General features: G+C 54.3%; 1 non-coding gene across 1 annotated transcript; it reads right to left on the reverse strand.

Annotated features, from left to right (window-relative positions):
* Positions 1-3: 3 nt before the first annotated feature.
* LOC117796255 lies at positions 4-110 on the reverse strand. Its single transcript, XR_004620619.1, has one exon. It is a non-coding gene; the product is annotated as a U6 spliceosomal RNA (small nuclear RNA).
* Positions 111-15,091: the final 14,981 nt, after the last annotated feature.

Below are 15,091 nucleotides of genomic sequence, written 5' to 3' on the forward strand. Positions count from 1 at the left end.
TTTTTAAATGTGGAACGCTTCACGAATTTGTGTGTCATTGTCATGCAGGGGCCATGCTAATCCTCTCAGTATCAGTCCACTTTGAGCATACATGCTGCTGAAGTGAGAACTCTTTTTTTTATTACGGTGAAACACACACAACACGGAAGCTACCGCTCTAATCACTTGTGAGTGTGCCGTTCAGTGCTGTGGAGTAGTACCCATTAACTAAGTTGAGCAATCGTCACCACCAACCATCTCCAGAACTTTTTGGTCATTGCAAACAAAAACTGTCCCCATTAAACAGGAAACCCTGTTCCCCCCTGCCCCCGCCCCTGGCATCTGCCACCCTGCTTTCTGACCCCTCTAGGGACCTCACAGAAGTGGAATCGTGCAGTATTTGTCCTTGTGTGACTGGCACCATGGCCTCAAGCTTTATCTGTGTTGTAGCAGAGTTTCCTTCCTTTGTAAGGCTGAGTAATTCTCCATCGTGTGCACAGACCACTGCTCTGTTTAGCCACTCATGTGTCGAAGGGCGCTTGCATTGCTTGCGTCTTTAGGCTCCTGTGAACACAGATGTGTAAGTGTGCAAGTCCCTGCTTTCAGTCTCTAGCTGTGGTTTCTTTTTCGCTGACAGCGGCGTGATCACGGCTGTGGTTCTGGAAAGCCTCTCTCCTTGGAAGCGCTCACTGCCCAGGCTTGCTCGAGAAGCTGCTGCTCACCTCCCAGGAGGCCTCGCGGGACAGCGCCGCCAGCCGCATCACCCAAACCCTGGAGCGGCTTCCGGCCAATGTGGTGGGCAGTGGGGATACGGTGGCACCTTTCTCCTCCGGAGAACCTGCTTTCCAGCTGCCGTGACCGAATGGTGCCCCCTCTGTGCTCTGACCTGACGGGCCCGGCTCTGCCTTACGCATCCAACGTGGAAACTTGGATCTACTTCGACCCAGATGGCAGTTCTTAGCCACTAGCCAGAGAGCTCCCAGGACTTGCTGGGGGTCTCCTACCTGGACCCCACGCAGCCCGTAGGAGTGTCCTGTCGCTTCTCTAACAAATTACCACACACGTAGGGGCCTTGTCATCAAAGCCGGCAAGGTCGCATCTCTGACCGGTCATCAGCTCTCTCCTTCTGACCACGCCTGGGAAAAGCTGCCCACCGCGAAGGACTCACGTGACGCCGCTGGGACACTCTTAATCACACCTGCACTGTCCCTTTCTCCACGTCCCATATTCACATGTCCCGGAGGATCGGGGTGGAAACATCTCTACACCTTCACCGCGACTCTGCCAGCCACGACCATACACCGTCAGACTGCTCGTGGCCACGCATATAGTCCTCATTCCCTGCTCTGGCTGCATCCTTGATCCCTTGTGAGGACAGACCGTGGTCTACTCAACCATTTTCTGTTGGAAAATAAATGGAATTTTCTCTTGAGTTCACTTGAAGATACATTCAGTGGAATCCCAAACACATCTTTGAATACTTACCAGCGACTGATTACATAGCTGAAATAAATATTTTTAGCAAGCAGCAAATTCTACAATGGCTCCCTGGCCTACAGAATACAGCTTTTGGGGATAGAAAAAGTAGAGGCCAATCAAAAATAAAACAAGCGCTCGGGGAATCCTAGAGATGAGGGCACCATCAAAGACAGAAACACACTCCCATCTAACTGTGGACAGAGATAACCCGTCCAGCTCCCAGCCCCGCTGATTCCAGCCTTTGATACAAAATCCTCCCTCCCAAAGCGTGTGAAATTTGCTTCCTTGCCTCCGTTCCCGCCGCTGCCCCATCCAAGCATCCTGCGACAGCAAGAGCATCCTCTTGCAGGAACTCTCGGGCCCCCCTGCCAGCCCTGGTCTTGGCGTTCAAATGCAGATCTGGTCTACTCACCCCTACCCAGCTGCTTTCCTGTTGCCCAAGACTCGGTCACAATTATGAGGGGACCTTGAAGTCCTAAACACGTTTTGGCCCATCCCACCTCCCCACCTACCTAATTCCTCAGTGCTCCTGCCCATCCCCTTCCCTCACTCTCCCCTTCCTCCTCCAGGAGGCAGGCCAGCCCCCAAGACAAGAGCAAAACAGCCCCACATGGGCCCCATGACCTGGACCTTGTCTACCTCATCACCGTTCAGCGTCTCTCTTCCCAAAGGCTGGTCAGCTGTGTGAGCTCAGGCCCGGGTTCGCCACTGAGTCCAGGTGCCTGGCAGATGCTCTGGGCATCCAGGTCAAGAGTTGCTGAATGAATGAATGAATGAATGAGCGAGCAGGTGGATGAAAACACCTCTGAGTCCCGCCCCGTACCCCTCCTGCTGGGCTGGGGGGCTGGGCCGGGGCCCTTTAAGGCCCTCCGACTCAGGCTGGGCGACTCCCCAGGCTTTGTTCCTCTCTTGGGAGCAGTGGGCCTGACAGCAGTGTCCCCCACTGCCCCCATGAGCAATCATATTTCCATGAAAAAAGGCCCGAAGTTTCGCAGTGGCTGTTCCCAGGGTGTTGCCTGAGAGGGGCTGGGGCCAGGAGAGAAGAGTCTTTCCCCTCGGGTGCCCCTTGGAGCCCCACTACTCTGCAGAAGCCAGAATGATGCTGGGATCGTCTTTCCCGCATCCTGAATTCCCATGAAGGCGGGGAAATTCTGCAACACACCTACTACAAAATTGTGAAATTTTCCTTATTCATGGTGGTGCCCAACTTTCCCTTTCAGAATCTGCACCTGTGTCTACCCCCCACCTCCAGTCCCGGGGCTGCTGGCTGAGGGGGGTGTGGGGCCTGGTGGAGGCCAGGCCAGGCCTGAGCAGCTGGCCCTGGGAGGAGAGGAGGGCATGTGCGTGTGACCCCAGATCCCAGAGCCAGGCTCAGTCTGTCCAACCAGGAGTAAGAAAGCTCTCCTTCATTTATTGGTTCTGAGTCCGTCGGATCCAACCCACGCCCTGTGGCCGGAGGCTAGGGACATGCCTCTTCTCTCTCCTAGAACCCTAAAGAGACACGGCGGGGACCCAAGGACGAGGACAGATGCTCCAATCCTCACCCTCCTTCACGCTCCCTGCCCGCAGAGCCCCCAAGAGGATCAGTGTGGACACAGGCCGTGGCCTCCCAGCCCCTGAAGCCCGCAGCCTCTCCTCTTCCTCCATTGGCAGACTCCATCAGCCTGGACACTGCCACAGGGCAGGAGAGAGGAAGGGGGAGAAGGGGGTGTGGAGCCTGGGACCCCGTACTCAGGAGGGAGGAAGGGGCAAAAAGCACAGAAATAACTCACGAGGAATCCGCTTGCGCAGTGTGATGGCGTGGGGGGCACTAAATATTTTAAGAGTTTAGATACATAAGGTCAAGGGAAAGGGCCGGGGGGTGGGAGGAAGCAGCGTGCCGCGCCAGGAGGGGAGGCAGGTTCAGAACGGGGTGGGGGGGGGCAGAGCAGGCACCGGCCCCGGGGGGCCGCCGGTGGAACCCCCCCCCCCGGCCCAGGCCTGGGCACCCGAGGGCACTACTGGTCACGCCCCGCAGCCCCTGGGCTCCGCCCTCTCCGGAGACGGTGCCCCGGGGCCGTACCTGCAAGCCTGAGGGCCCCGGCAGGACTGGCCCCCCACTCCCCGCGTTCGCCAGCCCCGCTTCCCCGGCGAGATTCTCCAACACGTCCGGGCCGCTGTACGCCCGGCTGCAGAATCGGGCGAGGGAAGGACCGGCCCCGGCTGCTGCGAGGGGCACAGGGGACCACGGGTGCGAGGCTCGGCCTCCAGGCCCCTGTCCGCGCCTGCGCCTCGCTCTGCGAAGACCGCGGCCGCGTGTCGCCACCTGGCGGCCAGCGGTGGAAGTGTCCGCTGGCGTTGGGCGCTTTGCCCACCTGGTGGCACCTCCGCCCAGGTGAGGCCCAGAGAGTGGGACTGAGGTGTCCCCCTCAGGAGACAGGTAAGAGCTCATCAACGGGGGAAAGGTTCTGAGTGAGGTTTCAATAAACATTTGAAGGCTGTGAGTTCTTTCAAGAAAAATCCTCCCCCTCCCCCAAAAAGGCAGAGAACAGAATGACGAAAATCATCACAGCAGCCCAGGGGCCCCTTATTAGCATCAGGCGCTGGTAAACACTCACAGGTGCTGGGACAGGGCTCTCACACTGCAGGCTCCAACCCACAGCAAGAAATACACCCCAGTGTGCCCCAGTACTTGCCTATATGTCGGCCTGACCCCTTTTGCAAGTTTCTGTTCTAGGCTACCTAGGCTTGCCAGATTCTGTAATAAAATACAGGACTCCCAGTTGTATTTGAATTTCAGATAAATAACAATGACTTTTTTTTTTTTAGTATGTGTACATCCCACACAAATATTTGGGATATATTTATAGTAAAAGAAATTATTTGTTTTGTAACTGAAATTCAAATGTAACTGGCTGTCCTGTATTCTACTTGGAAATCTTAATTCTACCTCGTTTTTTAAAATGCCAGTTACAACATTCCAACACAATATTACAGCCGGCTAATGAGTCGGAGGCCCCAGTTTAAAGACGTTTCCTTAGGTGAGAGGGCTAGAAGCATTTCCTTCCACAGGGAAACCAACGTCAGTGGAGGAATTTGGATTCGAATTGGACAGTTGCTACCCGTCCCCTGCCAAGACCCACCCTCCCTTTAGCTGCAATGAGAGGAGTCTCGGTGGGTCTGCAACTGACCATAACCATGATACACTTTCTCAAATTCATATTTCTGAGGACAAAGAGGAAATATATTCACAATCAGAGAAAGACTTCATCCAATATTCTGTAATAAGAACTTGGAGCACTGCATTTTCCTAAGGGGACATAGGACAGTATTTTCACATTTGCTGACATTTATGAACGACATTTGATGCAGTTCATAAGGGGATAAACGCTGAAGGCAAGTGTAGATACAAAGATGTTGGGAAAAAACAGATGATGCAGAATTTTAAGAATTAATCAAATTGATGATTCTAATGGGTATTTATAAATCAAAAAATAAAAATGTTTTGTAATTATGGAGCAAAGAAAAATGGCTATGTTGCCTTTGAGAAAATTGTGAGTATCAAAGATCTCAAAGGCTCCTTCCGAATACAGCACCTTGACAATGCAGTGCTCAAAAAAGATGAAGTAACAACAGGCTGGAATCTGTTTGAGGGGTATTTGAAACCCAGAGGCAGCATTTCCAAGGCAGATGTGTTCCAGATTCAGGCACAGCAGGTGACACGTAGCTGGCTGCAGTCAAAGGATGCTATCCCATGGGGCGCCTGGGTGGCCCAGTCTGCCTTTGGCTCAGGGCCTGTTCCCAGGGTCCTGGGATCGAGCCCTGCTTCAGGCTCCTTGCTCTGATGAGAGCCTGCTTCTTCCTCTCCCACTCCTCCTGCTTGTGTTCCCTCTCTTGCTGGCTGTCTCTCTCTCTGCCAAATGAATAAATGAAATTTAAAAAAAAAGGTGCTATCCCTTTTGTCTTACAGAGTTCTGGAAGTTATTTGTGAAGTGATGAGCATTAAAAAAGGAAAGGGTAGGGGCACCTGGGTGGCACAGCGGTTGGGCGTCTGCCTTCGGCTCAGGGCGTGATCCCTGCGTTGTGGGATCGAGCCCCACATCAGGCTCTTCCTCTATGAGCCTGCTTCTTCCTCTCCCACTCCCCCTGCTTGTGTTCCCTCTCTCGCTGGCTGTCTCTATATCTGTCGAATAAAGAAATTAAAAAATCTTTAATAAAAAAAAAAAAAAAGGAAAGGGTCCCCTCGGCCCAGAAGGCCCATGGTGATACTGAGGGGTAGGAAATGATGGTGTGGGGTACTGTCAGCACTGTGATGACTTAGACACCCTTCTGTGTTGGGATGCCTGGGATTTCTGAGCAGTCAGTGACGTCTCCCTGTGCCTGTCTCCCTAACCCTCACTGGCACACGCAGGGCCCTGTACTGCTGGGGCTGTCGAAGCTGAGTGGTGTACCACGAGGGACCCCATGTGCTCGGCTCTTGCGGACATTGGACGTTTCCACAATAAAAAGTTTACTTAAAAAAAAAAAAGGAAAAAAATTTGTTTAAATAAGAATTAAAAATAAAATTAAAAAAAATAAAAGGAACTGGGAAATGCGTCAGCAACTGTCACTCGACACAATTTGAAGTGCAAATAACATGCCCCAGACAGGCCTTCGTGCAGAACACACTCACCTCCTCACTGGGAAGAGAGGGAGCCCCCAGGTCCCCAGGGAGGGGAGCAGTACTGCCCCATGGGGTCACTCCTCGGTGGGCCTCATCTACACTGCTCGGGAAAGTGGCCTCGCCAAGTTAAGTTGAGGCCAGGGTAAATGGAGTACCAGCTCTCCAGCTGGCCCAGGAACCGGCCCAAACCTGAGGACCTCTGGGAGTGGCTGTCCACTCTCCAGGGTGGCAGTCAAGGAAGGGGGCTCACAGCAAAGATGCCCAGGACCCTTGAAGGTAAAGCTCTGTTTGTTCCATCATTCATCATTCTGCGACTTCCTCGGGGCCCCTCCCTCCCCAGGGAAACACCACAGAGAAGACTGTGCAGAGCCAGGGCTGGTGGGGGTCCAAGAGCGGCTTGAGGCCATGGGAAGGCCTGGGCATGCTAGCGAAGCCATCTCCAGTGAGGCCCGCTCTGCCAGGCCCCAGCAGTGGTCCCAGGGCCAGGGTCGGCGACAGTGCGACCCCAGCGGCCAGCCTCTACCTGCCCAGCTCCTGCCAGGGTGCCACGGAGGCCAGGTGGCCACGTCGGGACCAATCTTTTTTACAGACTTTCCCCAGAATGTCTCCAAGACGCACAGCAGCTTTCTAAGCTGAAAGGTCTCCACACTACGCAGGAGGGACAAACTCAACCCGGGTTTTAGCCACGAAAGCCCCGCGTCCCAGGCAAAGGGGCTGGGCAGTCGCTGTGGGGCCTACTCACTCGCCTGCCTTAGTTCGGGCAACAAACACCAGTGCCTGGGGGGCTCATAAACAACAGCCCTGGAAGGCCGGGCATCGGAGATGGGCCCCGGCAGACGTGGTGTCCAGTGAGGACCCGCTTCCTGGTTCACAGTCAGCGGTCATTTCTCTGTGTCCTCACATGGGGGCTCTCTGGGGCCTTCATAAGAGCACTGATCCCACTCAGGAGACCCCACCTGCACGACCTAATCACCTCCAAATGCACCCCCATTACCTCACCTTGGCGGGGAGGTCGCAACACAGGAATTATAACCAAGGGAGACTTAGCCCAAGTGACTCTTCCAGCCTTTTCCTGATGATTCCAGGGAACGGCTGGAGAGGTCTCTACTTTCCAGAGGGGGACCACACCCACACACCCCCCGACCCATGCCCCTCTGAGAGCTTCTCAGACTTTATTTTTTCCCCTAAGATTTTTTTTTATTTATTTGAGAGAGAGAGCAAGAGAGCACAAGCAGGGGGAGCGGCAGAGAGTGAAGCAGACTCCCCGCTGGGCAGGGAGCCCGATGCGGGGCTCGATCCCAGGATCCCAGAATCATGACCCAAGCCGAAGGCAGACACTTAACCGACTGAGCAACGCAGGAGCCCCTCTTCTCAGACTTTTGACTGTGACCCACCGTCACGCACACGTTCCCATCACTGCCCCATGCACGCTCGGTGTCAACACGGATTGCTGGAGTCGGCAACCCCAGGAGGGCTTCGAGCTCAAATAAGCAGACCCCCTCACCAGGGCCAAGGGCACAGTTCCGGCAGCCCCCCACCCCGCAGCCTTCTGGGCAGAAGGTGTGGGTGCAGCCCCCCCTCCTCCGAAGTCGGTGGGGAAATGAGGGATCTCAGGACATGAGCTCCGCTGGGAATGTCGAGTCCAGCCTTGGGCGAGTGGATTCTCCCCGGGGCCACCCTTGCCTCCTCCAGAGTGAGGCCAGGATTCAGCAATTTTCCTCAAGATCACTTCCATCTTCATTTATCCCATAGATGTTCATTAAGTCACCCAAATACTCCAGACACTGAACCCCATGGGCTGCATTTATTCTCTGGGACCAAAATGAGGTAACACAGACCAGGTAGCTTTGAAAACAAGAGTAAATATTGGTTCTGGAAGCCAAAAATCCTAGATCCCGGAGTCAGTGGGGCTGGTTTCTCCTGGAGCTTCTCTCCCTGGCTTGTCGATGGCCATCCTCTCCCCATGTCCTCACACCGTCCTCCCTCTGTGTGTGTCTGTGTCCTGACCTCCTCTTCTTATAAGGACACTAATCCTGTTGGATCAGAGCCCACCCTAAAATGACCTCTCTTAACTTGACCACATCTGTCCAGACCTATCTCCAAATATAGTCACATTCCGAGGTACTGGGGGTTAGGATTTCAAACTGCAGCTACAATTCAGCCCATGACATAGATGCTGGTGCTTAAGGAAAACAAAAAAGACACAGTCCCAGGACCTGCGGTGTCTCAAAGCCCGGTAAGATGTGAACACAGCCCAGCCCAGAGCAGAGCCCAAACTGGGGCCAGAGTCAAGCTGTGGCCCAGACGAGACCCAGGTCCTCCCCTCCCCCGGGGCCCATGCGGAGAAACGCTAGCAGGGCTCAAACAAACCATCTGTGTGGGTCTCTGTGTGTGTCTCAGATGGGGCAGAGGCTGGCCACAAGTGCTGCAGGTGACAGCTACGCCACCTGTGGTCCCCACACCTGCAATCCCCCCACCCCATACCGGCCCTGGGAAGCCTTTCCAGGAGCAGCGCTGTGCTGCCTTCTGCCACGTGCATGGCGGCTTCAACACCACCCAGAGAGTAAAAATAACAGCGTGGCACAGAGCACGTGTCAAAAGTACGAGCTCATGGCCAAATCCCTTCCCCTTCCAGCCACGCTAGTCCCCCAAGAAGTCACCCAATGTCTGGGCTGCCAGCTTCACGCAGTGAATACTATTCTTATAAACAGCTGGCCCAGATTCTCAGCCTGAGTTAGGGCACTCCCCAAGAAGCCAAGGATGGTCGGGATGGATTCCAATGCAGCTTAAAAGCATGAAAACTGGCGAGCAAGCTCACACTACTCCCTCCAGTGGGGGACAACGGTGCCAGCGCCGTCCAGAGGCCATGGCCCCAGGCTCGACCGCATCGGGCTCCATGCGCCTGTGCCACTTTCCCAGACTCGATGCTGACTCACGGAACCGCTGCAGAAAGATCTCTGTTTTAAACTTTAATTAACCTACATTCTTTCCTAGATCTCGTGACCTGATTTTCCATCTTCTCTCTGCTGGGACCTACGGCAGCAAAAGAATCTCCTTCTCTTTAACCCCAACACCCATCAGCTAGGGGCTTGACCTCCAAAGCAAAGGATGCAGTCAGGGAAGCAGGCAGGAGCCTGGGACAAACACATCGTTCAGATCTATAGTCAGGGGGTGGGGTGAGGGGACAGGCCCAGGCTGGTCATGCCCAGAAGGATGTGGTGGCCACGAGGATGCAGACCCCCAGCTCCAGGGAAGGAAACTGGCCCTGGGGTCCAGCTGTTGAGCTCTGAAATCCCAGCTTCCCATGGCTGCTCCCAGCCATGACCTCGTGCGGCAAGGATGTTCCTGGAACACGGGCCTCCTCTGACGGCTGTGCCTGACGTTGCTGGGGCTGCAGACCCTCAAGGATGCTGCCAGCCTTACCCCCTTCCCTCTGAGTCCGACGTGCATGGCTGTCCCCAGCTCTTCCTGCCCTCTGCACCTGCCTCCCATCTTCCCTCCCAAAGACATTTCCTTCGTGAAAACATTTAGTCCTGCTGCTTCTCAGAGGACGCGGATTAACACAGAGATCTGCGGCCCTGTCCCTCACCTGACAACTGCAAAGTCCTCCTGCCTGGCCTCCCTGCCTCACGCAGCATCCAGATGGACACCCCCGCCCCGGTGTCCTGGCCCTGCTCCCCTCTGACCTCCCTTCTGTGCCCCCATCTCTCATTCCGCTCCAGCCAGGCTGGCATCCACCGTGAGCTCTTCCCAGACCCACATGCGGCTAACACCTCCTCTCCCTTCAGGTCTCTACCTCTCCTTCTGGGTGAAATGGGCCCTAAGCCCCCGACTCCCCATGCAGCTCCCCTCCCCGCTCCCTTGTTCCATGTTCTTCCACAGCAAAGATCACCTTGTAACAGAGGGAATAATTTGCTGATTAGACGGCAGCGTTCACCTGCCTCCCGACTAGAATGAGGTATGTCTGCTGCTTTTGCTCACTAGCGAAGCCCCAAGCACCAGGAAAGGGGCCTGGGCTCAACAAGGGGACGAACAGATTGAAGAGAAGCTGAGAGATGCTCAAACTTTACTATCAGGGATTTCAAAAGAAGAAGAAAGAGGAGAGAGAAAGAAATAATAAAACTTTCCAGAATGGAAGAAAGACCTAAGCCCTCACCATGAAAGAGTTTGCTAAGTCCTGAGAAGGACAAAACAAAACAAAACAAATTTTATCTGGAAGATAAAGAACTCCCGAAACTCAGAAAAACAAACACCACAATTTCAAAACAGTTCATGGATTTGAGCAGACACTTCAGCAAAGATAATATGCAAATAGCACATAACCACATGAAAAGATGCTCAGCATCATTAGTCATGAAGGAAATGCAAGTTTAAACCACAATGAGACATCATCACACCCTTACTGGAAGGGCCAATATTAAAAGGACGGACCACACCAAGTGCTGACAAGGATGCAGAGGGACTGGAACAATCAGACATCGCTCATGAGAAGGTTAAATGGTTCAACCTCTTTGGAAAACAACTCGGGAGTTCCTTTAAAGGCCAAACATACAACTACCGTCTGACCCAGCCATTCCACTCGTAGGTAATTACCTGAGAGAGGAGGAAACACGTGTCTGTACAAAGATTCCCATGCTAATAGTCACGGAAGCTTTCTGTGTGATGGCCAAAACGATAAACAACCGAAACGCCCGTCCACGGGTGCCTGTATAAACCAACCGGGCTCAGTCTGTGCGACGGGCACAACTCAGCCGTCCAAGGAACGGACGGGGACGGGCACAGGCACAAACCACACGACCGACTCTCAGGGTAATTCTCAGCCAGACAAAAGCAGCCGATAAAACCCTGGACAATATGAACCCACTTGTAGGGACAGAAGGCAGACCAGCAGTGGCTTGCGAAGGGGTGAGGAGGAGGATGGGTGGGAGGGCTCACCGAGGGCAGGGATGAAGCTTTTCACCGTGTTGAACGTGGTGATGGCTTCCTGGCCAATGCAGACACTGGAACTGAACAACATGTGAGCACTTCATCGTACGTCAGTTACACCCAAGAAAGCTACTTAAAAAAAATGCCAACTCTGATTCAGTAGGTCCAAGCTGAGGCCCAAAACTCTACGATGATAACAAACTTCCCGGAGGCCGCTGCTGCTGGTCCAGACCACGCATGGAGTCACGAGTACCGGACAGCGTCTCTGATCCAGAGGAAGAAAATTCGTGAACTGATAAAAGGTCCCGCTTGCTCTTGACCAGATGGGTGGTGGGCTTGGCCTCAGGCAGAAGGCAGCAGGATTGTGGGAGAAGGAAAGAGGAAAAGGAGCTGGGGGGGGGGTAGTGCCACCTTCTCCTCGCACGGCCTCGAGGCCCACAAGGTCTGGCTGGGTCACTTCTGTGGCTGCTCCAGGAGCCTCAGGAGTGAGACCAGGGCCCGTGGAAGCTCTGAACTCAAGAGGCCCTGAGAAGCACCGAAGAAGACCAACAAGGCCCCAGCGGTCCCTTCTGCAGCCTCCTGCCACCCCCCCCAAGAACTGGCGGGGGGGCGCTGGGGATTAAAGTCTGAGACGTGTCTGCTGTAGGCCCTGCTGCCTAATGGGGACAAGGGCCAAGCCCTGATCCACGCAGTTGTTCCGGGCTTTCTCGCATACTGGCCTCTCCACTCAGGGGTCATTCACCCAACCTCAAGCCCGCTGGCCTTCCCCCTCAACGCAATGCCTGACAGAATAGCTGATAACCCCAGGGAAACTGAGCGCAAAGAACAAAACATCCGGACACCTGCAGAACGGGACTACCTCCAAAGGACACCCACAGCCTGTGTTGCAGACCCTACTAGAAACAGAAGATTAGAAAAGATGGACCAACGGTTTGAAATCATTACGGAACGCACCAGACAAGGTGAGGGGAGAGAGTAGCAACACAAAATAATAGGAAAACATTTTATTTTTTAATTTTTTTATTTAAATCCAATTAGCCAACATATAGTACATCATTAGTTTCAAATGTAGTGTTCAATGATTCATCAGTCTTACATAACACCCCATGCTCATTACAACACGTGCCCTCCTTAATGCCCATCACCCAGTTACCCCATCCTTCCACCCACTTCCTGAAAACATTTTTTAAAACAAGCCAAGCAGAAACATAAGGTATGACAAGCAGAGCGGGTTAAGAACACAGTAAACGGGGGCGCCTGGGTGGCACAGCGGTTAAGCGTCTGCCTTCGGCTCAGGGCGTGATCCCAGCGTTATGGGATCGAGCCCCACATCAGGCTCCTCTGCTATGAGCCTGCTTCTTCCTCCCCACTCCCCGTTTGTGTTCCTTCTCTCGCTGGCTGTCTCTACCTCTGTCAAATAAATAAAGAAAATCTTAAAAAAAAAAAAAAAAGAACACAGTAAATGAAGCGAAAAGCAGCCAGGTACAGATAAGGAGCTAATAAGCAGCAGCCTGGAAGGTCGGGAGGAAGAGCGCCTAGCAGGGAAGGTCAGACCAGGGACTCGGAGGAGGAAGCGGAGAGCAGGCACAGCCATGCTAGCTTGGAGACTCGGAGATCCCAAGGGAGCCAGAGAGAACTACCTGGAAAAGTAATGGAGGTAGATTTCCCGACTTAGACCAATAAAAGACCTGAGATGGGAAGGCCCAGAGAACAGCAGACCCAGACCCACAGACCATCTAAGATGAAGAGAACATCGATATAGCCAAGACTACCTAGAGAGACGTGGAGAGAGAACCATCTGGAGCCGCGTGGAAGTACCCGGCAGGTGTTACGGACTCGAGCGGGGTCAAGACATCAGCCAGAGCAAAGGATGTGAGCACTGCTCTGTCTTCTGCTTGAAGGGACCCACACAGACATCACTTCGAGAGACAGGATTACAGAGAAATACAGGAAAAGTGGGAAAAACTGGTCAAACAGGTTATAATGGTAGAAAATGGCCCAAATAGATCAGTAGTTAAAATGGACTAAACCTGTCAGTCAAAGGGACAAAGGGACAGGCTTTTTGACACCCTGGTTTAAAAAAAAAAAAAAAGCAAGGTAAATGTCGTTTGCTGAAGACGCCCACAAACCCAAGGGTGGGCAAAGACTGGAAATGGAGGCAGACATGCCAGCGGAGCACTAGGCAGCAGGGAACGGCCTCACAACGATGCTCTCGTAGGGACAGAGGTGGTCACAAGACACTGAGAAAAGGCTCAGCTCACCAGGACTGTGATGTCATCGTACGCACACCTGCCCTGGGCCACGTACCCCAAGATCTGTGACGTGAGAGTGGAGCAGCGTCTTGGAGGGAGACTTCACGTGCCTTCAATGCCGGAGGTTCCGCCACAGACACCAAAGCAGCCAGCCATGGGGAGACCCGGATCCCCAAGAATGATATGCACAGAGGGAGCTCTGCAGCCCACGGAAGAGGAGCTCACGGAAGCTCCTGGGCACTTGAGAGGCTCCACGGACCGCTGGGTGCTGGCAGGCAGGACGGGCAGCTGGATTAGCCGAGATCTCCCAGAGCCAGGCCCCAAGCCCACACTTGGGGAATGTTCACTGGGAGAGCAAACGGGGTACGGAGTCGCTCTGCTCCCCTTTGCTCTCTGTAAGTCTCCCGGTCCCACACCACAGCCCGGAAGGAGGCCCATTTCCTCCTGCCAGTGGCTGCGTCCTCTGCAAGCCCAGGTAGGGGGACCCCGCCGAGACTAGTCCCCTGGGCCCACCACTCTGCTCACAGCCTTGGAGAGCTCATTCCACCCTGGGGTTCAGCCGCCCCTCTTCACGCACAGCCTCCCCTCCGTGCAGACTGTGGGCACACCCGCAGTCACGCCACTTCTTGCTCTCCCAGAAGCACACATGCCCTGTTCCCGAAGCTGGGCCTTTAGGTGCGCTCTTCCTCTGCCTGGAGCTTCGCCCACACTGCTTCTCCGGCCACCTCCTGCCCAGAAGTTAGGGATTCACGTAGCTGGGCACTTTCCTGAGCCCAAGCCAACACCCTGGGCTTGCCTTTTCACTCACTCATCGTGTTCAGCCTGGCCTCTCGTTTTCCTCTGTACACACTGTTGATCTGTCCACCCCACGAGGACCACATCTGTCCAGCTCATCCTTGTGCCCCAGGCGCCTTGCACAGGGCTGGCACACAGCAGGCAGCCAATAAATATGGATTCGCTAACCAAAAACCGTGGCTACAACAGAGCCTAACTTCTCTCTTAGTGGGTGCGGTGCCCCACAAGTGCCCTGAGACCTGCCTGCAGGGGGCCTGGGCTAGTCACGGTTTTCTAGAAGCAGTCTCTGTGCTCACACCTCCACCTCCTCCCCTTTGCTCCCAATGGCTCCCCCCTCCTCCCTCCTCCTGCTCCCTCCTCCCTGGAACCTGGCAAGGCCATGGACTCCCTTCCTGCCCACCGCAGCCCACAGTCCACATCACTTCTCTGAATGCCATGTCCCCGTTGGTGATTTCCCGGTCGTCGTGCGGCATCAGACTGTGGGTTTTCTTGGCGGCACAGGGGCTGGCGCTGCATGCACGTGGGAGGCACTCACGGTGTGTTGCTGGATTAACGGAAAGCCAGTGCCAACGTAGGATATCCTTGACGATTAGGGACATCCTCCCTCGATCTCATGCTTCTCAGGCCTGTGCCTGCCCAAACCTCACTCTTCCCAGAGGGGACAAGCAGCTGTGTGAACAGGAAGTTTTACCACGGTGGCATTCCCTAACGCAAAGGGATCCCATCACTGACCACGACACTCAGCACTCAAGGAAGAGCTGATGAGGGCAGGAAACAGCGCTGGATGTCCAGCAGCCCTGGCCGCAGCTGTGCACAGCACCTGCTCACGGAGAGCCCGTAGCCTGGCCGGAGAGCAAAGGCACATATACAGAGTGGAGGAGTCCGTTGCAGATGTGAAAGGTCCTTCCTTCTCTTCCATGCCCTGCTCACCCCTTGGGAGGACAAAGCAAGACAAATGGGCTTTTTTGTTTCAAAGGTCACGGTCTCTCAAAGCAGTAAATTCTGTTGTTCAGGTTCG

This window comes from Ailuropoda melanoleuca, chromosome 14, assembly GCF_002007445.2.
Source record: "Ailuropoda melanoleuca isolate Jingjing chromosome 14, ASM200744v2, whole genome shotgun sequence".
Lineage (NCBI taxonomy): Eukaryota > Metazoa > Chordata > Mammalia > Carnivora > Ursidae > Ailuropoda > Ailuropoda melanoleuca.